Source organism: Oenanthe melanoleuca, chromosome 10 (assembly GCF_029582105.1).
Source record: "Oenanthe melanoleuca isolate GR-GAL-2019-014 chromosome 10, OMel1.0, whole genome shotgun sequence".
Taxonomy (NCBI): Eukaryota; Metazoa; Chordata; class Aves; order Passeriformes; family Muscicapidae; genus Oenanthe; species Oenanthe melanoleuca.
In genome coordinates, this window is record NC_079344.1 from 18048451 (window position 1) to 18071487 (window position 23037).

General features: G+C 51.2%; 1 protein-coding gene across 1 annotated transcript in view; it reads left to right on the forward strand.

Moving 5' to 3' along the window:
• Positions 1 to 7640: 7640 nt before the first annotated feature.
• LINGO1 (leucine rich repeat and Ig domain containing 1) overlaps positions 7641 to 23037 on the forward strand; it is a 62247-nt gene continuing 46850 nt past the window's right edge. Inside the window, exons 1-2 of the mRNA XM_056499373.1 lie at positions 7641 to 7718; positions 12438 to 12523. The gene's annotated coding sequence lies outside the window, so the exon portion shown is untranslated. The remainder of the gene's footprint in view (positions 7719 to 12437; positions 12524 to 23037) is intronic.

Sequence of the window (23037 nt, forward strand, 5' to 3'; positions counted from 1 at the left end):
CTGTGCTCGCTGTGCTCCGAGGTGGAGGCTGCTCTGACTGCTCACTGAAAAATAGGCCATTGCTTTCCTCACGCAGGCAGCATTTAAAGAGCCTGTGCGGGAGGAGTGTGGGCATGAGGCTAAATCAGAAGTGAGGAGCCATCCCCTCCTTTGGCACCTCACCTGCCTTCCACAAAATGGGGCCACTGGGAAGCCAGGCTGCAGGCTGGCTGCCTTCTTTTGGTAGCTTGCTTGGTGCCATTGGCTTTGTGGTTGCTCCCAGCACCCAGCAGAAATCACTAGGCAGAAGCAGCTTGCTTTTTGCCTCGCCCTTCTGACCAGAGCTTCCAAAATGGCTCAGGTTTTTACCTTTTCTCCCAGAAAAGTCAACAGCAAAACCTGCTTGCCTGAAGTGGGATTAGACCACTGCCCTTGCAGGAATCCCTTCCTTGCTCCCCGATCCTGTCTTCAGCCAGTTGCCCAGGCAAAGCATCTATCTCTGTCTTCCAACCTGAGATGTTGTCTCTTCACTAATTAAATGAGGAACATCACCTCTTTATAATTGTCAGTTGATTTCAAATTAAAAAGGGACCTGTCGGACCAAGAAGAACCTTATCCTCCCTCTGGGGACTGCCTTCCTTTTTATTTAAGCTTTTTTTCAGGCTGATAATTCCATCTGAAAGTCTCCTGTGATACTGTGGTAACCCTTGGATGCTATTCAAGTGCATCCTGGCCCCTGGCGTGTGCTCATTGCCTCTTAATTGCTCTAAATAAGTTGGGAATGATGAAATTAAAGTGCCATTGATATGAGGCAGCCCTGGCATGCTGCAGTTACAGGCATGTGAGGGATGTGGACAGATGGGGAGATGTTAGGATAATAGGTATTAAATGCAGATTTTACCCTGTTTGGGATCCTCATCTAAGCACAGTTCAACTTTTTGGTGCAGCAAGTTTGGCAGCTCCTGTGCTGGTGCCCCAGCTGGGCATTTGGCATGGGCTGGTGATGTGCAGGACATGAAACTGTATGACCTCCCTTAGTTTCTCAAGGTTCCTGAGTAATGGACTCTCCAGGCACAAGGACATGCAAAATAATCCTGAGTCTACACAGTGTCCCTGGGTCTGTAAATCCTGGGTTGCTCATCCTTTGGGCGATGTGGTTCAAACTGAAACAAACAGATGTGAGGTGCTGGATCTGTTCTGATTCACTGAATAGGGCTTGTTGTTCTCTTCATTCCCTTAATGTGTCATTTTAGAGTTGGGTTCAGGTTTCAAATCTGAAACAGCTGAGTTTGGGGTTCTGGTGTTGAACCAGAAGTGAGTGGGTAGTCCCCCTGCCCTGGCATGCAGGAAAGCTGGGCTGAGTTCCCAGTGTGCCTGGGAGCAGCATTCCCTGCTCCTGACCTTGCCCTGGAGTGGGACCAGCACTGGCAGGGGATGTGGGAGCTGGTGGGGTTGGGGCTGCCTTGGGCAGAGGCTGAAGCTGGCTGGTGTCATTCAGTAGCTGCTCTTGTGCTCTGCTCACCTGGAAATGTTGCTGCTTTTAGTGTCCTTTGCTCTGAAAGAAAACAGACTATTTTTGGCATATGTAGTCACAGGGGGAGAACAATGCCTTGCTGGCTGGTGGTGTTGCAGTGTCCCATTGCAGCAGAGGGACCTGGATAAGACCTGACTCCAGATCTTCAGCAAAGGCAGTTTTGTGACAATCTGTTCCCAGCCAGAATAGACTTATCACATCACCCACAGGGTGAAAGTCATCCCAGTCCAGCAACTCAACACTCATCCTCATGACTCAGTATCCTACCCCTGATCCTGCAGCTAGAGTGTCTGGGCGTGGTACCACGATGTTCAAGGAGAGCATCTTGGCCAAACAGCCCATTTTTGGAGCATCAGGGGTGGCTGGTCCCAGAGCTGCAGGTGAGGATGAGCCTCATCTGTCTGCAGGCACTTGGGTAGCCCTACAGGTGCTTGGTTTGGTGATTGTGCAGTTAATAGTTTTCTGAAGATGGATGGCAGGTACAGCACAGCAGTTTGCTTTCCAAAAAAATGCCAGTCATTCTAATCACTTGCCTAAGATTTGGGTCAAGTCCAGCCACCTGGATTTGGATAATAACTCTCCCAAGTCTTCTTGAGCTAATCTTGTGAAGCATCGGCATTCTGAGGACAGTTGAAATGGATGGGAGATGCTCTGACATGGCAGCCAGCTGGCCTCCAGGATGGATGGCTGATTGCAAAGTGATGGAAAGTTACATTTGCTCAGTCTGAGCCAATTCTATTCCTGTAGCCGGCCTTGGCTGTGACTTTGGTTTCCCTGCGGCTCATCGGATGCTCACCCTGCGACGTGCTCACCTGGAGGCTTTGGGCTGAGATGGCAGGAGCCCTTGCTCTGGGCAGCCCTCCAGGCTCAGGGCTCATCTATCAGAGGAGTTCAAGACCTCTGAATTCTACCTGTTGCCCATTTAAATGCCAGAGGAGTAGATTTATGGCTCTGGTCTGACCTGCCCTGGAACAGAAGCCAGAACTTGTCCCTGGCTGATTCCTTTGTCAAGTGTAGCAGCCCTGGGCACACTCAGGCGTGTGGTTCCCAAAGCCACGGCAGCTGCAGGGTCTTGGCTCTGCTGGCAGGCAGCAGGGGTTTCCAAGAGGCTCCCACCTGTTCCTGGCTGGGGTGTTTGGAGTAATCCCTTTGAGTAAGAGGTGCTCCCAGAGTGCCTGGGCCTGCCTGGGGTGTCACTGCCTGTTTGCATGAAGGATCATGGGCACTGCCTGGGCTGGTCCTGGTGGCTGAAAGTTCAAATCTCTCCAGCACTGGCACCTCCAAGCAAACAGGAGGTGATTATGGTGGCTGTAAGTCCCTAAAGGCAGGAGACACCCAGCATTTGGAGGGATTCAGGTTTAAATTCATTTAGTTAACTTTCTGAAAAGGATCTGAGATCTGCAGGGTTCTCAGTGTCATGCCAGTTGTGCTTTCCAGTGGCCCAGTCTCCCTGGGGCCCAGCACCCTGAAGTGCCCTGCTTGTGTGCAGGGCTGTGCTCCCACCCTTTGCTGCTGTTCCCAGATGCAGCCCCTCTAAAGCTGAGCTCTCAATACAGCACATGGAATTCTCAACACAAGCCAAAGTGTGTGCTGTTACCTTGACATCCACTCCCAGTGAATCCTTTTCTCCTCATTCTTGCTTGCATGTCTGTCAGGTCATCTCTGCTCTTCCTCTGCTTCCCCTTCCTTGGCCACTTGCAGGAGGTGCCTCTGGGCCCTGTGCCTTGGGCAGGAACAGGTCTGTGCCAGCTCCCACCACGATCCATCCCCTTCCCTGCCTGGCTGAGCACAGTACAGTACATCCCTGGACCTGCAGGGAAAAGCTCCTGGTGTCTTCCTTTAGGAAACAAGCTGGCTACTTCCACAGGCCATGGGAGAGGGAAAGCACAGGGCAGGGCTGGCTCATCTGTGCCAGCACGCTGGGTTTTGGCCTGTGCTGAAATTGGCTGTTCCCAGCCAATGGAGGAGGAGGAAGGAGCAGTGCTGGTGGAAAGCCCTGGTGAGCTGGGCTTGGCATGGGTGTGGGAGGAGAGAAGGAGCAGTGCTGGCTGCTCCAGGAGGAGCCACAGGAGCTGCCACCATGTGTCACCCCCTTTTTGGCAGCCCCAGCCTGCTTGGGCATCAAGTGCAGCTAAAAAGGCCGAGCAGGCACCAGGACTTGCTTTGCCACCAGAAGCTGCTTGATGCTGTAGGCAGCTGCCTTCTTGGTCTGTGTCATGCAGGGATTGGTCTGGGGGTTCATTTGGGGAGCAGATCCCTTAGAGTGCTGCCCTGGTGGTGATGGTGCAGTTTGTTGCACGAAAACTTTGCTACTTGAGCCAAACTTTGGTATTTTGTGGGTTTGGCATCCCCTCCAGACAGGGCAGTCTCAGACCCTGGCTGGCACTGAGCAGAACAGGCTGCTCCTGGTCCCCACTTGCCGCAGGTGCCCAGAGCTGTCCAGGCATTGCTGCAGGGCAGGGAGCAGATGGAAGGATTTGTTTTCCCATCTCAATTCCTCGTGGCTAAGATTTCTTTCAAAGAGCCTTTCACCCAGAGGTGAAGTCACTCACCATGGCCACCTTCAGCAGCTGCTTCTCTGCATTGTGGGTTGTAAATGTCCCCTTAATTTAGTGCCTGCAGTGCACTAAAGCAGCAACCTTAGCACAGGCTCTGCATAATAACCAGAGAGGCTCCAGATCCTGAGCTGTGACACACAGCGCTCTCCTTGACTGCTGTAGTCCCAGGGGCTGATGTCTCCTTTACCCTGGGTGCCTCACATTCCCCACCACTTGCTTTTGAAAGATAACTCCCTGTAAAATAGAGATATTTAGTCTAGTCCAGCTGGACAGGTCAGTCCAGGCAGTAATGCACTCGCATCCTAAATGTTTCAGTTCTTTTGGCTAAACTTCCCAGTGAAAGGTGTTTCTTTCACCTTCACAAAACAGGATAACAGCTCTGACCTTGAGGAGAGAAATGATGAGGGTTCAGAGTTCTTTTTTTTTGTTGCTATTTTTCTTGCAAAATATTCCAGTTGAGAGGGATTTTTTGCTTAAACAATTTATACCCAGTGGATAGATTTATTCCGTTCAGCTGCCAGCCACAAGAAAGCCTTGTTATTCCCTGTGGCATGGATTTTTATTTTTTTTCCCCTCAATGTTCATAAATACTCTTTGCTAAATCTGAATTTTTACTACTTGAAGTGTGAGGGACCAGGTACTCCTGCCCTGTTCTGATGCTGGAGGAATCAGCCTCCTTTGCTGCTCTGACCCTGGGTAACCTCAGTGGTGCTCAGGGTTGCTTGTTAAATATTCCTGTCTCCCCATGCCTGATCCAATTCTGCTGCCTTGTTATTTCCATCTCTCAGGGATAAAGGATCTGCAAAAAATTACTTTTTGGAACATCCTGGAACCGAGAGGTGCTTTGGAGGCAGCACTTCCGAATCCCACCTGGCTGCTACTTCCCATGCCTCTGCTCCCAGCCAACACCCTGCTGTCCTGGCTTCTAGCAGGAACTGGGCAGAAGAGTGTTTCCTGATCTAGCATCATTATTTTAAGGGAAAAGAGGAAAATGTGGAGGTTTGGTTTGAAATCATTTGAGTGAACATGGCAGAAATGCAAGGACTTGACAGCAGATTTGGTTTAGATTGGGATAGAAATGAGGAGACTCAAAATGAAAAGTGGGCTCAGAGGGAGGGAAAAAAGGCAATGTTTGCTTCCAAACACATAAAGCCTGTTTTAATGCTGATGGATCACTTAATACTCTTTGTGAAACCATTCCATATGACAAAGCCAGTTTTCCAGGTTGGGATTGTTGCTGGTGGGTTTGGCTCAGGTAGCTCCTTGTACCCCAGTACTGTGCCTCAGTTTCCCTTCATAGAATTAGAATGTTTTGGGTTGGATGGGACCTTCAAGGACACCTTTTCCCAATCCCCTGCCATGGGCAGGGACACCTTTCAGTGTCCCAGGTCACTCCAAGCCCTGTGCAGCCTGGCCTTGAACACTTCCAGGGATCCAAGGACAGCCCCAGCTTCTCTGTGCACCCTGTGGCAGGGCCTGCCCACCCTCACAGGGAAGGATTCCTTCCTAATATGTAACCTGTTCTTCCCTTGTTTGTGTTTTTTCCATGAGGTTTGGGGCACTTCAGCTGCCTCATCTCTCCCTTTACCAGAGTGGGCTGGTGCAGGGGACCACATGGTGTTGGCAGCACCTCCCTTGCTCAAGAGACTTTGTTGAGATCTCCAAACTCATTGCAGTGGAGAGCCTGAGACAGCATCCCTGTCTCTCTGCTTTAAATCTCTTTGGAGCTCAGCTTCTCAGCCTCCTTACCTCTCCACTAGTGCAGTGTTTTAGGAACAGATGGGCTTAATTTCCCATTGCCGCCCCCTGAACTTGGGAGGAGGCTTGAGTTTGGAGCCAGTCTGCCTCTTGTTCCCTGTGAGTCCATCCAGCAGGCTCCTGCCTGCCCTGCCCCTGTGGACACAGAGCCAAGGACCCAGCAAATTCCCCTCTCTGTGATGAGAGAGGCTCTCAGAAGGAAGATTTTCTCTCTCAGTGGATAAATCCGTCTCCATGTTACCTTTTCAGTGGCAACGACTGAGTGTCTTCTTATGGGTTGATACTGTTGAGATGCTCAGTCTAAGCTCCATCTAATCCTCTTTCAGGGAGCTGTCGGGCTGGTGATCTCCCACAAACAGGTTTTCTGACACCAGCCTTGGCATTTGATGGTTTGTGATCATGCTGGAAGGGTGGTGGTCCTGCTGCATCTCTGCTGCTGCTCCTGAGCTGAACCAGAGGTGAAAGGGAAATGAAAATGAACCTGCAAGTTTCTAACCCGAACTCTGGTGGATTTTGGGTTTAGGTGTCTACTCCTGCTTTCATAGGATTTTGTGGCATGTGATTTTCTTCTCCAGCTTGTGGGGCATAAATCACATTTTAAAAACTGATTTTGTGTTGTATTTAAGCTTTGGGATGGCTTTTTTGAGAGCCCTCTCATGAATCTGGCCTGTTGTGCTTCTGCCAGTGTACCCTGGGAATCTTGTCACTCTTTGGGAATCAATAGCAAATGTAAAGCAGTTCTAAAATATTGCCATTGCCCTTCTGTGTGTCGAGGCCCAAAATTCAAGGCAGAATTTGGAGGTGCTGCAATGTGCTTGACAACTCTTGAACTGTTGAACTGGGCAATCAAAACCTGATTCCTGCTTGCTGTGTGTGGCTGCCCTCCATGATCCCACTGTCACCCAGACACTGCATGTGGAGCCAGAGTCACCTGGCACTGGTGGGGACTGGCACCCAGGGCACGGCTGGGAGATTTGCTGCTGGCAAGATCTGATCAGCACCTGGTTGTTGGACCTCACCCCTGGGTATCACTGCCTGAGGTTTCTCCTTAGCCCTGAGATCACCTCAGGAGGACATGCAGTGGTTCAAATCCTGGTTTTCCCAAAGCTGCTGATGAGAGATTGCAGAGGCTCCAAGGATTGTTCATTGTTTCCTGTCTCAGCTCTGTCCAGCTGGGCATCCAGGATGGATCTGCCTGCTGGAGGCAGGGCTGGTCTTGGATAGTCTGCATTATGTGCTAAATGTTTATAACAACTTTCCAATACAATACAATCTTGTTAAACGGTCCAACTCTGACCCCATCCAATCTAAAAGTGCCAGCGTGTCACCCAGCATGGATGACACGGAGAAGAAGGAGGAAGAGGTATCCACACCCCAAATTCTCCATCTTGACCACGTGTCCCTTATCACAAACATTCCCAAAAGTCTATTTATCTACGTTCTAAACAATCTAATTTGCACTTTACTAATTTTGGTGGCTTGTTTCCATTCCCTCTGTGTTGGTAATTTCCCCCAGGGGTTTGAATTCAGTGCCTGAGACACCTGGGTGTCACTCAGGGGTCTTTGATACCCTCACCAGGGGGGTTTTTGAGACCCCCAAGGAGGCCAGGGGAACACCCTGGGCTCCCACACTGGGATCTGCTTTTGAGCAGTTTTGGGATGGACGCTGTCCCTCCTGGAGCAAGGCGAGCAAAGCCCATTGTGCCATGGGGTGGGCACCCTGCAGGGAGTGGAGAGGGCAGATCCCTGGGCACCTGCTGACTGTCCCTTCCTCCTGTCTTGCAGGGCTGTGTGTCTGGGCTGAGCAGGTGTCCCATGCTCCGGGCAGGACCGCGCTGTCCCCCGCTGCCCGGGGCCTCCCGGCGGGGCTGCGCCCAGCTGCTGCCACGGTAAGATTCTCCTGGCTCTCACCTGAGAGCACTTTGCAGTACAGAAATCAACAGGGCTAAACAGCAAAACCTTTCTCCGCTCCAAAGCGATGACAAATTCACAAGAGATTTTTTTGTGGGTTGCAGTTCGGCTTGTTTTGTTTGTTTTTAGTTTTTTTCTGCTGGGAAATGCTACGGGCCAGGCCTGGTGGGTTACAGGTGTGAGTTTTTGGTGCTTTTTTGGGTTTTTGGTTTAGAGCAGGTTTGAACAATTTTAAGAAAAAGAGAAAAAAAACCCTACAGTTTAAGGAGCTTTTTTGTTTCAGTTAGCTAGAAAAACTAATTAAAAGCAAAGGAGAGCTCTCTTCTACTGTCCGCTGCAGAAGGATGCAGGGAGGCAAGTGCAGTTTCTGGTAACAAACTCTGCACCTCTCCTTTCCCCTTTCACTCCTGGAACCAGTTTTAAAGCTGCAGATCTTACTATTCAACACTAACAGAGCAGACAATTGGGGATATGTTAGCGTCATAAAGTCACCCCAAGACAGATGTGCTCCAGGTCTCTGTTCCTGCTGGCTCCATGTGCATCCATCCCCTGGCTGCAGCGGGGTCACAGCGTGGGGTGCTGCCAAAAACGCTCTGAGGGAACAGCTTCTGCACCAGAAAAATTCAGGTTTCAGTCAACAGACTCAGCTCACGAATTCAGGTTGTATTTAGCAAGTGGCTTTGGCTGGGGGAAAAAAAAAAAGTGAAACACTGAAAAGTTTGATTTTGACATTTTCAAAATGAAACCTTTCAGCCATCTGTTTCAAGATGACATTTCATTTTGAATTTTTTTCTAGGTTTTTTTTTTTCCAGGGTGGGGGGAAGCCACCTACAAACAAAATGAAAGCTTCACTTCAGCCCAAACAAAATGTTTCATTCAGCCCCAGATTATTACTGAAGCTTTAAAATTTGGCAAAGAAAAAAAATCACTTTGGTCATCCTGAATTACTTTCTTTTCTCTGTTTAATCACCAGGACAAAAGATGAGTGTGTGAGGGAGTGGGAGCTGTGGGGCCCATAGCACACAGCGTTGGGGGTTTTGGAGTGGGAGTTTGGGAAGAGCCTGTGGTGGCAGAACATGTTGTGCCAATGACTTTGGTGATGGCAGGAGCCTGTGGGAGCCAATTTTAGCTACAGCAGAAAGCTTGTGCTGGAGAGGAGAGCATGCTGTGCTGAGCCCACCTGGAGGAAGCATCCTCCCCAGCTCTGGGGGTGGCCCCAGTGCCCAGAGCTGTGCTGGGTGCCAGAGGTGTGTGGCAGGTCTCACCCAGTGCCATTCCCTCCCTGCAGAGCAGCAGCTGTGCCTGGGGTCTGTTTTCCCCAACTGGTGTTTGGGAAAGCCCAGTTTGGGGAGATAAATGTGGTGCAGAAGGGACCTTCTGGTCTGCCCAGAACCTTCTTGTGGCTCTCTTTGGACAGGAGAAACCACTCTGGGGATGGAAGGAAAGGACTGGGGGGGGGGGAACAAAACCCTCTCTAAGGGGCTGCAGGAGAAGCTGTGTGGGCTCCTCTTGGTCCTCTAATGGCAAGGAGGAGGTGATCTGACCCCTGTCCCAAATCCCATCACAGTCAGCATCTGGGTAGCACTTCCAGCACCCACCTCAGCTGGAACTACCCAGCTGGAGAAAACAGCTGTGCTTTTCATTTACCACACCCTGTCCACCTCTCCAGTCACACAGAACTGCTGGAAGGGGTGTTGGAAGGGGGCTGTGCTTGTTGGGGGCTGCTGGATTCCTTGGGATGGGGCTGTGCTGGCTCGTGCCCCTTGTCAGGAAGGAGGAATGGAGGGGCTGAATCACAGGAGAATAGGAGAGCCCCAGAATCACACCGTGAACAACATCTGTGCAGCAGCACAGGGGGCTGCAGGAAGGCATCCTGGGCTGGTTTCCTGGGAGGAGTGTGCTGCTGCTGGCACATCCTGGCTCCCCACAGCCTGGGCGTGCAGGACTCCCACTCCAGCAGGAAGGCTTCAAACACAGCATTCCAGGTGGCTGGAGCGTGGTGGGGCTGCAGGTGTTCCAGATCCCTTCACATGTGCTCCCATGCTTCTGTCAGCACTGGCTCCCTGCTGAAGTGTTGTAGGGTTGCTGCTTTTGTTGCAGAGGAAAAAAACCTGGCTGTTTGGAGGCACGTGAGATCAGAAAGGATCAGGGTTGCTGAGGGTCTGAAATCAGTGTCTGCCCTTTGTTTGGTTGTGCTCAAACCTCTGCTGGCTGTTTTCCAGGTGGCCGTGACCCCAGGGTGGGAGTGGCAGTGCTGGACAGGGTGGTAGGGCCTTGTCCCTGTGGGTTTACCCTGCTTTGGGAGAGTCTTTCCCCAGGCCCTTACAGAGAGTCCCTGTAACCTCCTGAACCGTGTACCTCTGGGTTTGCATTTAGTGTTCTCACCTTCCATTCTCTTCCTCTGTTTTCATTTCTCCCTTTTTTCCCCCCCTCCCTCCATCTTTATCAGCAGCTAATGAAACAGGCAGGGAGAAACCAAATTCGTACAGTAATTAAATTTACTTAGAGGGTATTCAGCTGGAGTAATGAGAAGTTTAATTCAATGATTAGTTTTTTCTTTCATTAATTAAAAATGGAACAACGGTGCAGTTACAGTGGGCTGCATTGATCCTCCTTGTGGAAAGCTGCTGATGGAGGAGGAGGAGGAAGGAAAGCTTCTCATTTTATCTTCTCTGGATCCCCTCCCCACACACAGATGCCTGTACTGTCCCCTGTTCCCAGCTGATCCCTTGGCCAGGCATCCCTGAGTGACTCTAGGTAAGGGGTGCTTGGGGTGATGGTGAGGAGAGCAGTGCCACTGTCCCCCACACAGGTCCTCTCCCTGATCTGTCCCCAGCCTTTCAGTTTAAAAATGGATTTGAAATATTTGCTGTGGGTGGAAGATTGAAAAGCAGGTCCCAGCCCACAAGAAGTTTGGGGTGGGAGAGTTGTTTTCCATCCTTGCTGAACAGATTTTGATCCATTTAAATATGTTAAACTCATAAACATGTTTTTAGTCTTTTAAAAGAAGTGATGTGTGAAAGCAAAAAATAAACCAAATAAGTAATTTCCCATTTTTCCAATGCCTTCTGCAGGATCTTGAGCAATGTTAAGACCTCAGATGTCCTTTGAAGCATGATTGGGCAGGTTCTGTTCCCCTAAAGTAGAGGCATTTGTGATCCCAGTTTTGACACAGACATGCTTTTTTTGGTAGCTTTGGGGATTGTTGTAAGATCTGCTCACGTATGAGTTCCTAAGGAGGAGTAGACAGTGACAGGAATAACTCCCCAAAAAACCAAGGAACCATTAATTGCTGTTACAGATCCTGTCTGTCAAAGGGGGCTGGGCAGGTGGGCAAGCACTGCTCCCGTCACCTGTGCCCACCTGTCTGCCAAGCCCTCTGCTGCTCTGGGGGCCCTGTGGTGCTGAGAGTCACCCAAGGGCTGGGGCAGCAGCACCTGGGTTTGAGGCCAGTGAGAGCCAAGAGCCCTCAGCAGCTCTGGCAATCAGATGCTTTAGCTTTTCTTGGGTTGCCTTGGGGGATAACTGCTTCAGGAGAGCTGGAGGGCAAGAAGAGGCTCCTGGCCAGCCCAACATGGTGTGCCTGTGCTGGGAAGACAGCCAGAGTCCCATGTGGGACTGGAGCCCCTCCTTGAGGCTCCTCTGTGCCCCCTGTTTGTGGAGTGGCTCAGGATTCAGAGAAATGGCTTTTGATGGCAAGAAAGGAGGAATACAGCCCCCTGCTTTGACCTCATCTCCTGAGGCAGCAAAAATTGTGATGGGAAATGTGGATGTGGGGCACTTCTTTCCACCTGCAGGAGAGTTGCAGCTGAGCTCTTCTGTCTCCAGCGTGTGCCTGGGCTGTGGTGGCACTGGGAGCCCCAGGTTGGGTAACTTGGGGTACCCCAGTGCTGGCAGCCCGTGCACCCCTCAGCTGGACTGAGCTCCTGGCATCTCTCAGGGCCCAGCCTGCTGTCCCCAGGACTTGTGGCAGTGTTGTGGGCTGACCCTGCTGTAACACAGCATCTCCAAATGCCAGCACATCCATGGGAGAGCCCCCAAGCCCCCTGGGTCTGTGGGTGCAGTGTCCCCAGATTGAGCCTTGTGCCTCATTGCTGGGGTCCTGAGCTGCAAGAGCCTTTTGCAGCTCGGCACTTTGGTGGTGTTGAGCAATTCCTGTCCTCTGTGAAGCATTTGGCTGGGATGCAGGGATGCAGCCACTGACTGAGCTGTGTGGGGAGGCTCCTGGAAGGAGGTGTAAGCCTGTGCTGACCAGTGAGTGACATCTAGACCCATAGTCAGCTGCAGCAGTGTCTGACAACAGTGTTTTTCCAAGGGGTTTTGCATGCATGTGCTTCCTCAGAGATCACTGCAAACATTCCCAAGTGCTCTGGCCCAAATCTGTCCTGGTAGCTGTCAGCAGATCAATGCTCTGCTAAGTACAGACCTGCTCTATTTCTGTGGGAAAATGGCTCTCTTAAGCAGTTCATTTTGGGCCTTCCAGCAGCAGGGCCACTACATTTTGGTAGTTGTGGTTTTTTGCCTGTTACAGCCTGATTTATAACTTTTAAATATCAGCTTGGATGAAGATTGAGCTTGTCTGAGCTCAGTTTTGGGAGAGAGAGAGAGAAAAACATTCACAGCTTTTTAATTTCTCTCCTGCTCGCCTCTCAAATGCCAGGTTTAAAGCCCTAATTTTGGTTTCCATTTGCCCACAGTGCATGAGTGGAAAGCAGAGGAGAGGCCAAAGCCCAGAGCACACCTGGCATCTGATCCCCCAGCATCCTGCCTTCATCTGACCCAGGTAGGTGCACCCAGGCTCGGAGCATTGGTGTGTGTGATGCTCGCATGCATTTGTTGTGCTGAGGCCAGGGCTGGACTGGTTTCCATTGCCAGAAGCATGGCAAAAATGCCTTTTCCTTCCCCCATAGTCTGGGGTGGCTTCCCAGCCCTCCTGGTGGGGGTGAGGCAATGTGGCTTCCAGGATCTGGGGCAGGCAGGAAGTGTTCAGTCAGTCCAGGGGAGTGTTTTACCAGGCCTCTAAAATTAATATTTGGATGGTGGTCCTTTTGAGAAAGGGCTTTGTGTGGCACTGCTTAGGGGGGTTTGCTCCAGCTCGTGTTACATCAGGGAGGTGCAAGCCCTGCCCACGTGGAGTGATTCAGTGTGGACAGCCAGACTGCAGCTTGGGAATGCTGGGCTGGGGTGGTTTCATCCTCTGCCTCCTCCCCACACTCTTGCTGGGACAGGTGAAAGAGACAGGAGCAGGTTTGGGCTTGTTCTGCACATGCTCATCCTCAGCTGGGAGCTGTCAGCCTGGTGCAGGAGATGAGTGAGACAGCAAACATCAGAGCTGGCTGGGCTCAGGCAATTTCCCAGGATGTCAGTCCTCGAGAGAGAATAAAAAGGATCTCTTGGTGAAGAGCAGAGTTTGGTTTCCTAATGAAAAAAAATTAGGATGATTCAAGCATCTTTCATCTGCCACAGCTGGGGGAGGGTTTGTTGAAACTGGATGTTGTCCAAGGTAGTAGGAGATGCAGGAGTGTGCTGGGATCTCTGTTCAGCAGGAGTGGTGACACTGGGAGGGCACTTCTACCTGGGCCACAGCTCACTTGGGATTGCCCAGGGACAGTGCTCCATGCCTGGTTGAGGGAAAAGAGAATCAAAACAGTGAGGCAGAACTCTTTCACACTCAGATATGTAATTTCTCCCTTATGTTGTTCTTTGCTCAAAGCAAAGAGCAGGCTGCATAGGCTCAACCTGGTGCATGCAAAAAAGGGACCTGTCCTTACCTTGCCTCACCATCCTGTGTGAGAGGAGCCTGTGGAGAGGCATTTCCAGCTTTGCAGAGAGGTGTTTGTAGCTTCTTGTTGCTGTTTCCTGTTTTGTGGTAATCAGGAAGGAGCCCAGACATCCCTCCCTGCTCCCACAGGTGCTCAGTGTGGATTGGACGCTGGGAGAAGCTGTGTGAAGGATGCTCCAAGGAGGAGCTCCCACTGTGTCAGGGCTGACAGAGCAAGTACAGGGACCATGGAAATAGCAGTTTTCTGTGAAAATACCTTTTCAACAGCAAGTTCTGAAGTGCATTTATTTTTAGTGATTGTCTCTTAAAACAAGATTCTGCTGGGAAATGATCCTGCTGGTTAAAGCCCTCCTGAAAATGTAAGCACCGAGAACCATCTGCTCTGTGTTTGGATTTGGGTATTTTCTTTCAGAGTGCTCTTTGCAAAAACTGAAGGTTTTTCCTAAGAACACTATTTGGAAAATTAGGTGGTTTTGGTTTACCTTCTGCTTTTTCCTTTAAGAAAAGAAGTTATTTCCTAGGGAATTTGGGATAATGGAGGGGGTAGTGGTCAGCTTCTCAGGCTGCTCTGTCCACTTAGCAGTGTGAGAACAGGACAGCCAGGCACACCTGGGGCTCCAGACACCTCACAGAGCCCTGCCCTGCCCAAAAGCTTGGGGAGGGAAGCAGGATGTGGTGCTGGGAGCAGGGATCTCATCCAGTAGGCACATAAGCCCTCTCCCCATGGAGCCTACAAACCTTGGGCTGGATGATGTGGTCAGAGGCTTTATTTAGTTCTGAGCCTGAGTGGCTTTTTAATGCATGAATTTTTAGTGTTTAAACTGAGCAGATCTTTGAACTGCTGTGGTTTCCGAGGGATGTTTCTCTTCCTCTCTGACTGCCTGTGCCATAAATGCTCCCAAAAAATCCCCCATGTCCTCTCTGGTGATGTGGCCACAGACTTGCAGCAGGGTTTCCACCAAGCCCCTCTGCAATGTCTTGGATTTTCACTATTGAAAAGCAAGCTGTTGGCACCAAGGTCCCATCAAAAGCCTGATGTCCTCACGAGGTGGGGGACATGTAGGAGTGTTGGGGCTGTCCCCAGGGACAGTGGGGACACCAGGACCACTCTTGTCCTCAGCTGCCCCAAATTCTGTGGTTAAACAGTGACTGGGAGAGCTGAGAGACAGAACTGGGCTGGGGAAGGAATGTCACAGAGGGAGGGGTGTCTGTGGTCTCTTTTGGAAGGTTGGCTCTTGCACCCCAGCAGGGCCAAGGGAAGCCCTGAATTTCTGTTCTGTGCCTTACCTGGCTCCCACCTGGCTCTCTGGATTAAAATAGATTTCTTCTCAAGCATCTCCCTCCCAGGGCTAACAAAACTATTAAGAGATTTTTCTGTTGTTAAAAATAATAATTATTTTTGCAAAAATCTGCCAAGCCAGGCAGGGAGCCAGGCTGCCCTGCCCAAGGGTGGCACCCTGAGTGCATTTGCTGGATCAGGGTCCAGCAGCTCTGCAGAGCCCACTGGTGGGATTTTCTGCAGAGTGCCTGATGCTCAGGGCTTTCCAGCTTTGGTGGGGACCATCAGGGACTCTTGGTGGCAGGAATCTGGGCACTGTGTTGGTGAGACTGGGAGGCTGCTGAGCTTTTCTAGTCAGCTCTCCCTTGTCTTAGGGTGGGAGATGATATCGTGCACGCACAGCTTTGGGATGTCACATCAATGTTAGCCACAGAAAGGAAGTGAGAGTGGAGGTGGGTGTGTGTGGCAGTTTGTTTCTTTGGGTTTAGCGTTGATGCTTTCTGCTTAATTGCACCCTGACATGCACCAAGGGGCAAGGAGGGGTTTTAAAGCATCTTTAAAAAAAAAAATTACCTTCCATGAAATATTTAGGATTGGCTGACTGCTTTTTAAAGGCTGTTCTAATTACTCCTGCAAGGATTCCACTTCTGATCTCACTGCATATGGAGAGAGGCAGCAGGAGTGTTTGTCCTGGTTAGCACTGAGGGGCTGGGATGGTTTGTTCCTGTGAATAATTGCTGATGGACTGAGGGCTTGGGAGGGAGTGGAGGCAGTTTAGTGACTTATTAGTGTATGCTAGGAACAAAAATAATGTCCCAGTGCACCCCATGGCTCCCTCCTGGCTGTGTCCTGCCTCCCATGGCTGTGGAGACAGGCTGCTCTAGAAGTGCTCTCCCAGTGCTGTGAGGTGTGATCCAAAGCTAGGATCCCATTCACTTGCTCCTAGCTGTGTTAGCTCTGCAAGGCTAATAGGACTTAAAAAAATAAAAGGTCTCTTGTCACCCAAATCAGCAGCTCTGACTCAGAACATGCAGAGGGAGCAGACTTGCTGATTAAGGCAATGTTGATATTGTAAGTGCTCACCGGCCACAGCAGGGCCCTGGGACTTGCCTGAGAATCTCTGCTGGAGCCTGGGAGGGGTCCTTGGTTCCCATCTTGTGCCTCAGCCACCATGTGAGGAGGATGAAGGCGTGAGCATCAAAGCCAGCCAAACCACGGAGCGTTCCCAGTGCCGTGCCATGTTCCACAATTAATCACTTCCACCCACACTACACCTTCCCCCTTCCTTAAATCCTCCCTTGCCTGCTTCTGGAGCAGGGAATGGAAGCAGCTCCAGTTTTATGAATCAATCAAAGACAATGCCTGCTTTTGAGGGCTGCTGATTTAGAGAGCCCTTTGCAAGCATGTGTGCAGTATGATTTCTTATCGGAGCACAGCTCTGGATGAGCTTGCCAAGAGGAGCTGTTCCAGCTCCTGGCCACATCCTGGGGAGACGGCCTGAGTGGTCCTTTCATCTACAAATAAAACAAACAGGAACAAAGAAGGCAATAATATTGACTTTCATCATTGATATTTCCATTTATCTCATACAGTTGCTAATAATTAGTAATTCTGTAGCTGGATGGGCATAGCTCATAATCTCAGTGTTTCAGGGGAGCCTATTAATGTCACTGCCAAAACCAGGCAGGCATGAAGCACTGGAGAAGTGCCTAGTGGAGCAGGGCTGGACCTGCAGGAGAGGTGAGAGGCTGTGGGGCAGGGACCAGTGAGGCAGCAGGGCTGGGGAAGGGCACAGTGGGCAGGGCCTGAGTCAGAACTGCTGTGCCTGGGGTGGGAGGGGAGCTGGGCCTCATGGGGCCACCATCAGCCAGCCCCTTGCTGCATCCTCTGGCACAGCTGGAGCACAGCTGGTCAGTGTTCGGGAGGGAAGGGCAAGACTGGCACTTGTGGCAGTGGTGCTGGGGTGGACCAGGTAGAGGATCTGCTGAGATGCAACCCCAGCACCCTCCCCAAGGTGTGATGTGCCCCCAAACTGTGGCAGCAGCACCCCCTTGTCTCCAGCAGACTGGGATATGTGGGGACTCAGGGCAGATTCCTGCTGGATCTGTCCCCACCTGCCCCAGGGCACCCCTGTGGTTCATGCACACACTTCCCACAGCAGCCTTGTTTGTTTGCTGGTGCTTCATTAGTCATTCCCAGTTCTCTTTTAAACCCACTTACTGTGCTGTCTGCAGGTGCTTTGTGCCTGTGTGTCCACATAGCTGGCCTGGATCTCCTCTGGGATTCCAGAGGAGGCAGCACGCTGAGGTTTCTGTGCTGGTGCTGCTGCTCTCCTGTGTTGCTGTGAAAGCTTTGACACACAACCACTCTGTCAATCATCCTGGGTCAGTCTGGAGGTCCATTTCTTGCATCTGTGTTTTTAATTGTCCTGCTAAGTGTGCATCCTGACCCCTCCTGTGAGGGATGGCTTCCTGTGTGCAGCCTGCAAGCATTACCCATTCCACAGGAGCCGCTGTCACAGCAGCCGCAGGGACCTGCAGGCAGCGAATGCAAATGCAGGGCGGTGCTTTTATTAGGATTTAAATGAGTTTAAGACTGCTCAGAATTACAATGTGATTTGAGCCAGGAGGGGCTTATAAAACTGGTATGAGTTCATATATTATACAGTAAACATGCCCAAGCCCATGGCTCCTGCTAAGCACCATGCTCACTGAGGTGGGGAGGGCAGCTGCTGGGGCTCAGCCCTGCTGTCCCAACATGTTTCCATGGGGAAAGGCTCTTTGGGGTGGGAGATGGGCTGCAGTCACAGGGGTGGTTGTGCAGGGAAGCTGGTCCCTGTTAATAAACCTGAGCCTGTGGTGCAGTACAGGTGTGGTCTCTGGTGAAAGGCAGGGTGCAGGAGGGGCTTGTGGGCATGTTTTGGGTCAGAGTTACACTACTTTATCCATTCCTCCCTCTGTAGCTCCCCTGTGTGAAGGTGGCAGGGATGCCTCAGTGCTGGTTGTGCTGGAGGATGCTGGTGCACCATGGGGTGACCCTTCCCTGGGCTAGACCCCACTCCAGGTGTCTGGGAGCAGTGAGCTTTCTCCAGCTGGTCCAGGCTGTGCGAGACCCAGCTTGCACCTCCCTCAAGACCTCCCAGCACATAGGTCACCTGCTGGTTGTACAGGCAGAGCTCCTAAAGGCTTTAATGGCCATTAATAGAATCACTGCCAGTGCAGGGCTCTGGGCACAGATGGATGGTGTGACAGAGCTGTACCTGTGTGCACAGGAGCCTGTGACACCTGGGAGCCACCACAGGGATGGAATTCTCATCTGCTTCCTCAGCCAGAACAGGAATGAAAGGGAAGCTTGAGCTATTGGCTTGGGATGTTCGTGCTTTGCCTCATTTCAGTGCTGTGCTTTGATCTCTGAAGGATACAGCTGAATATTTGAATGAGAAATACGGGGTTGCGTTGGAATCCTAGACAAAATGCCTTTTGTGCCTCCCTGCATGTTTATTTGCGTAAGAAAGTGTTTTACTGGAGAAACACGGGAAGGAGCTCGAGGGAGAGGAAGGAAGGCAGCAGTGAGAGCATTGGGGAGCTCACAGCACAATTTCAGGACACTTAAGAGCCTCTTATTGTCAGTGGTGAGACAGCGACATCGGAGGCAGCTCAGGCTGCCACAAATTGTCTGAGACAAATTGCTTCGTTTGATGGCTTTGTTGGTACCTCAGTGGTTAAGTTCCTGGGTTATATATTTATTATGATACACAAAGCACAGGAGAATTACAGAAATGCATACATATGTATACACATCTCTGGATCCATAGTTATCTCCCATGGATGACCTTGCAGGCAGGAAATAATGTCAGCAGCCTGCGTGGTGCCTCTGAGAGCTGGATGTTTGTTCTGTAGGTCCGGGAGTGAGGGAGCCAGGCCCCTTTTGGGGCTCCTCACACCAGGGAGCAGGGATGGCACTGGGCTTGCCACAGGAGGGAGCATTCCCCTCGTTCCCAAAAAGAAAGGTTTCACTTGCTTCGGGAGACACTGAGGGGAGAGCCTCTGACAGGTAACATGCTGCTAAAGAAAGCTGCTTTCCCCAGAGAAGGAAAATTGCTGCTGGTGCCTGCGGGAGAGGTGAAAGTGGAGGTGTGGCAGAGAGCAGCCCTGCTGCTCTGTCCTGCTCCGAGCAGAGATGGCAAGCCAGGGTGGAAGGGCACCCTGGTGACAAGACCTGCTGGGGACATTGGGGTGGCACTGGAGAGGCTCAGCTCCCTGTCCCCATGGAGCCCTGGCTTTGGGCAGCCCTGCAGTGCTGTCCTCGGGTGGGGGCGTGGGTGTGGGAGGAGGGGTTGTGCTCAGGGCTGGAGATGTGAGCTGCATCCAGCAGCCCAGATCAAAGGCACCTCAGCCAGCGACATCCACCAGAGAAAGCCTTTAATGCCCAGCCCTGGAGCAGGGAGATTTGCTCAAGGGACTCATTTCCTTGCCTGAACGTAAAAAACTGTGTCAACTTGACATTCAGGAAATTTTACTTAATACCTTTTTATTCCTTTAACAGTTTAGCTAATTGCAATGCTTTTTTTAGATTTTTTTTTTTTAATTTTTATAGACTTTTTTCATTCATTCCAGCTTTGTCCTTATATACACTTTGTTCTTTAAAGGCATTTTGTGATGGGTGTTTATTGCCTGTGCTGGTTCTCTGGGTGGATGGGGGAAAGAGGAAGGGTGCCCCAGCTGCACCCACGTGCCAAAGCTGTCAATAGCTCTGGTGACACCAGCCTGTCTCAGCAGTTCAGGATAAGATATCACAGAATTGTTTAGGCTGGAAAATACCTCTTAAGATCGTTGAGTCCAACCACTAACCCACCACTGCTAAACCATGTCCCCAAAGACCTGCCTCTGTTTTGCTGAATTGTTTGTTTGGGGCAGAAAAGCAGAAAAAGGATAATGTCCCAGGGTTTCATTGTGCTGTTTTCTCTAGGAATTAATTGCTGCTTTCCTTTAGGAAGAAAATTATTGGGAAGTTCCTTGACTTTTATTTTAGAGAACTGGGTAAATCCTTGGAAATGTCCAGATCTAAAGTGAAATGTCATTTTACTTCTCTGTTTTAGATTCACCAGCACTTAACAGAAAATGTTTTTCTTCTGTGAAGCTAATTTTTACTGAATTGTCAGAAATATGAAAAGATAATAATTGCAATAATTACACTAATGACAGTGGGCTTTCACAACCTTGGCTTTTACCACAGCTAATTGTGCTCATCCATTCCTCCTGTCTCCTCCTCACTCAGACCTTTCCCCAGGCACAGTGGGTCCCTACACAGCCCCCCATGTGTGACCTCCTTGCATCCAAACTTGCAGCAGCCCTGGCCCTGTTGTGTACTTGTTACTGTAATGGGGCTGTGGAGCAGCAAGGGGACACAGTAACCTGGCACAAGAAAGAGCATTTATTGAAGAAAGCCATGGCTTTAAATAAAAGAGTTAATGCAAAAGAAAATGGATAAGGTTCATTGGTCAGAGAAGGAAACACCTCTTGTCCCAGATTTTCTCACGGATCAAACAGGTGTGTTTATCTTTTGTTATAATTCTTTTTCTTATGTTTACATTAGAGAAAGGGTCTCTAGCTTGGGAAGAAATCCTAGCTGAGCCTGAGAAAGTTAGACTGGAAAAATCCTCAAGATTTTCCCTGGGCCTGTAACAGCCCCAGTGAACTCACCAAGTCTTGCTGGAGCTGCCTGTGCCTGGTATTATCCAGGCAGATCAGCTTGAGTTAAGCTGGACCTGCTTCCAGGAGCTGCCTTTGTGCTGGGAGCCCTGCGGCATCAATACCTGCAGCTTTGGCACTGGCCAGCTGAGCACCAGATCCAAACCAGGCTTCTTGTCCCGTTGCTGAGCAAGGCATGCCCTGCCCACGTCCCTGTGCCCAGATGGATGCTGTCAGTGCTAGGAGCCGTTTGCAATCCCTGTGCACTCCCAGCTCGGCCCGTACGTGAGCACCAGCAAGGAGCACAGCTGGGCAAAGATGTCAAGAGCTGTTAGAGTGTGTGCAGGGAGCTTATATAAAAGGATCCATTTTCATTGCCCTGCTTGTCTGCTTCAGTCAGAATACAATGCCACAGCTGAGGGGGTGCAGTGTCAGGGCCGACCGCAGCGAGCTGATGCATGGCTGCTGCGGCGGGGCTGCATCTCCTGAGCTCGTGAATCCCAGTGCCCACAGGCTGCCACCCACAGCCCTGCCAGGGCCAGCTCTCCCTGCTCTGCCTGCCCAGCTGGGCCCGCTGCAGGGGCCCTGGCAGCAGCACTGTCACGTCAGGATCTCTCCCTGCTCAGTGACACGAGTGTGCATGTGGCACACGCGGAGCAGGGCGCCCCTGAGCTGCCTGGCACCCGGCGCCTTCCTCTCCGTCATCTAGAGACTGTGAAGAGCATCTCAACCTGCCTGTCACTCTGTGGGCATGCTGTGGGCCACTGGGGGATGACTGGCTTGCTGCAACTGGCATGGACCAGGAGCTGGTGCCTTAGGCAGAGGGGACAGTGGATGCTTGTGTGCTCAGCCCACCCCAGCCAGGGCAGGGTGACAGCTGTGTAGCTGAACTGTGCTACAAGTCCTTGGAGATGTGATGGGGGGAAATAATGTGTAGGGATCTGTGCTTCTCTGCCTCTTCTCCAGTATACTTTCACCCATTCCTTGGCAGTGCTTGTCTCACCTTGACCCCTTCCTTTTGGGCTGCACCCTTTATCCTGGGGACACCTGGCTTTTTTCTGCCACTGTGTTGGGTAGCAGACATGCTCTGTGTGGCTTGGAGGGAGTAATGTAAGTGCCCATCTGCCTGGACTTGGCAGAGGCTCACAGATGCTTTGGGCAAGCCTTTGCTCTTGTATTCTCCCACTTCTCCCTTGAAAGTCCCTTGCTTCTCCTCTGGAGGTCCATGCTGAGGCTGTGTGCTTGTGAGAGGAGAGGCTGGGCTGAGTTTGCAGCAGCAGGGAGGGTGTGTTTGTCTAGGAGGTAGATGGGGATGGCTCTGCCCTCCAGCAGCCCTGCTCCATGATCAGGTCCCATGAGGGATCATCCTCTGGCCAAGGCACCATGTCTTTGTTCTCTGTCTGCAAATTTCTCCTTGCTGAGAGCTCCACGAGCAGGGCCTGGTACAGGAACAGGCAATATGAATCCTGAAACCTCAATGCACCCAGCAATTTTCATCAGAGGTTTTCACACCTTGCCTTTCTCTGCTCTCTTTTTCTCTCATTTCTCCTGAGTTAGGAAGACGTGGAAGCAGATCTCCTGGGCTTTGCTGGGTAGCTAACCACCACCCCTCTCCTCTCATTGGCACACGCAGAGCAGCTGATGGGGCTGTGGGGATGCAGTGGAGCTGCAAAACTCTTCTCAGCACTGGCTGGACTGAGGCAGAGGCCACCAGCCATCTCCCACCCCATCCCCCTGAAATGTCACTTGCTTTTAAATGCACTAGTAGTTTAAAATAAGAATAACCTGCTCCAGGGCTTCTTAAACCGTGGAATTAAATATGGTTCTAGTCTCTAGGCAGAGTCTGACTCTTCAATTCTAAATCTGCTCAGCCAAGCGAAATATTGCAGGGGGAAAGAAATCAATATTTCTCGTGCCCAGCACAGAGAGGAAGCTGTCTGTGTGTGGCTGCAGGCCTGCAAGTGCAGATGTGCACACACATGAGGCTGGGCTTGGGAGGGTGGCAGAGCTGAGAGCCAGGATGGGGAGAAGGACACAGTGTTTGCAGTGCCAGGGCTGTGTGCTGCTCCAGGAGAGGTGTGGGGGTGAGTCCATCCTACTCAGGTGTGTGACACAGCTGGGGTTCCCAGCACAGTCTTTTAGAGGAGGAAACACAGATTTTCCCATTTCAAGACGTGTAATTTAGTGGCCAGTGAGAGGCTGTGAGCGTATTGCAGAGCAGGTGTGCTCTGCATGTCCTGGTTTCAGGTGCCTGGTGTGTGGAGCCAAGTGAGCAGGAGATGGGAATGATCAGGGATTCTAGCAGACTGAAGGACTTTGCCAATGACCAGAGGCCCCATCATTTGGAGGATGGAAGTGGTTGGGATAGTGAATGCATGGGCTGTTTTGGCTACCTGCCCCAAGGACTGAGGTGGATGCACTGCATGCAGCACTGTGGCAGCATATCCTGGCCATGGCTGTCCTTGTCCATGCTGTTTCTCTTGCCACAGGACACAGGCTGTGGGGAATGGCCCCTGGTGTCTGCTCTGGGAGCATTGCTGGAGATT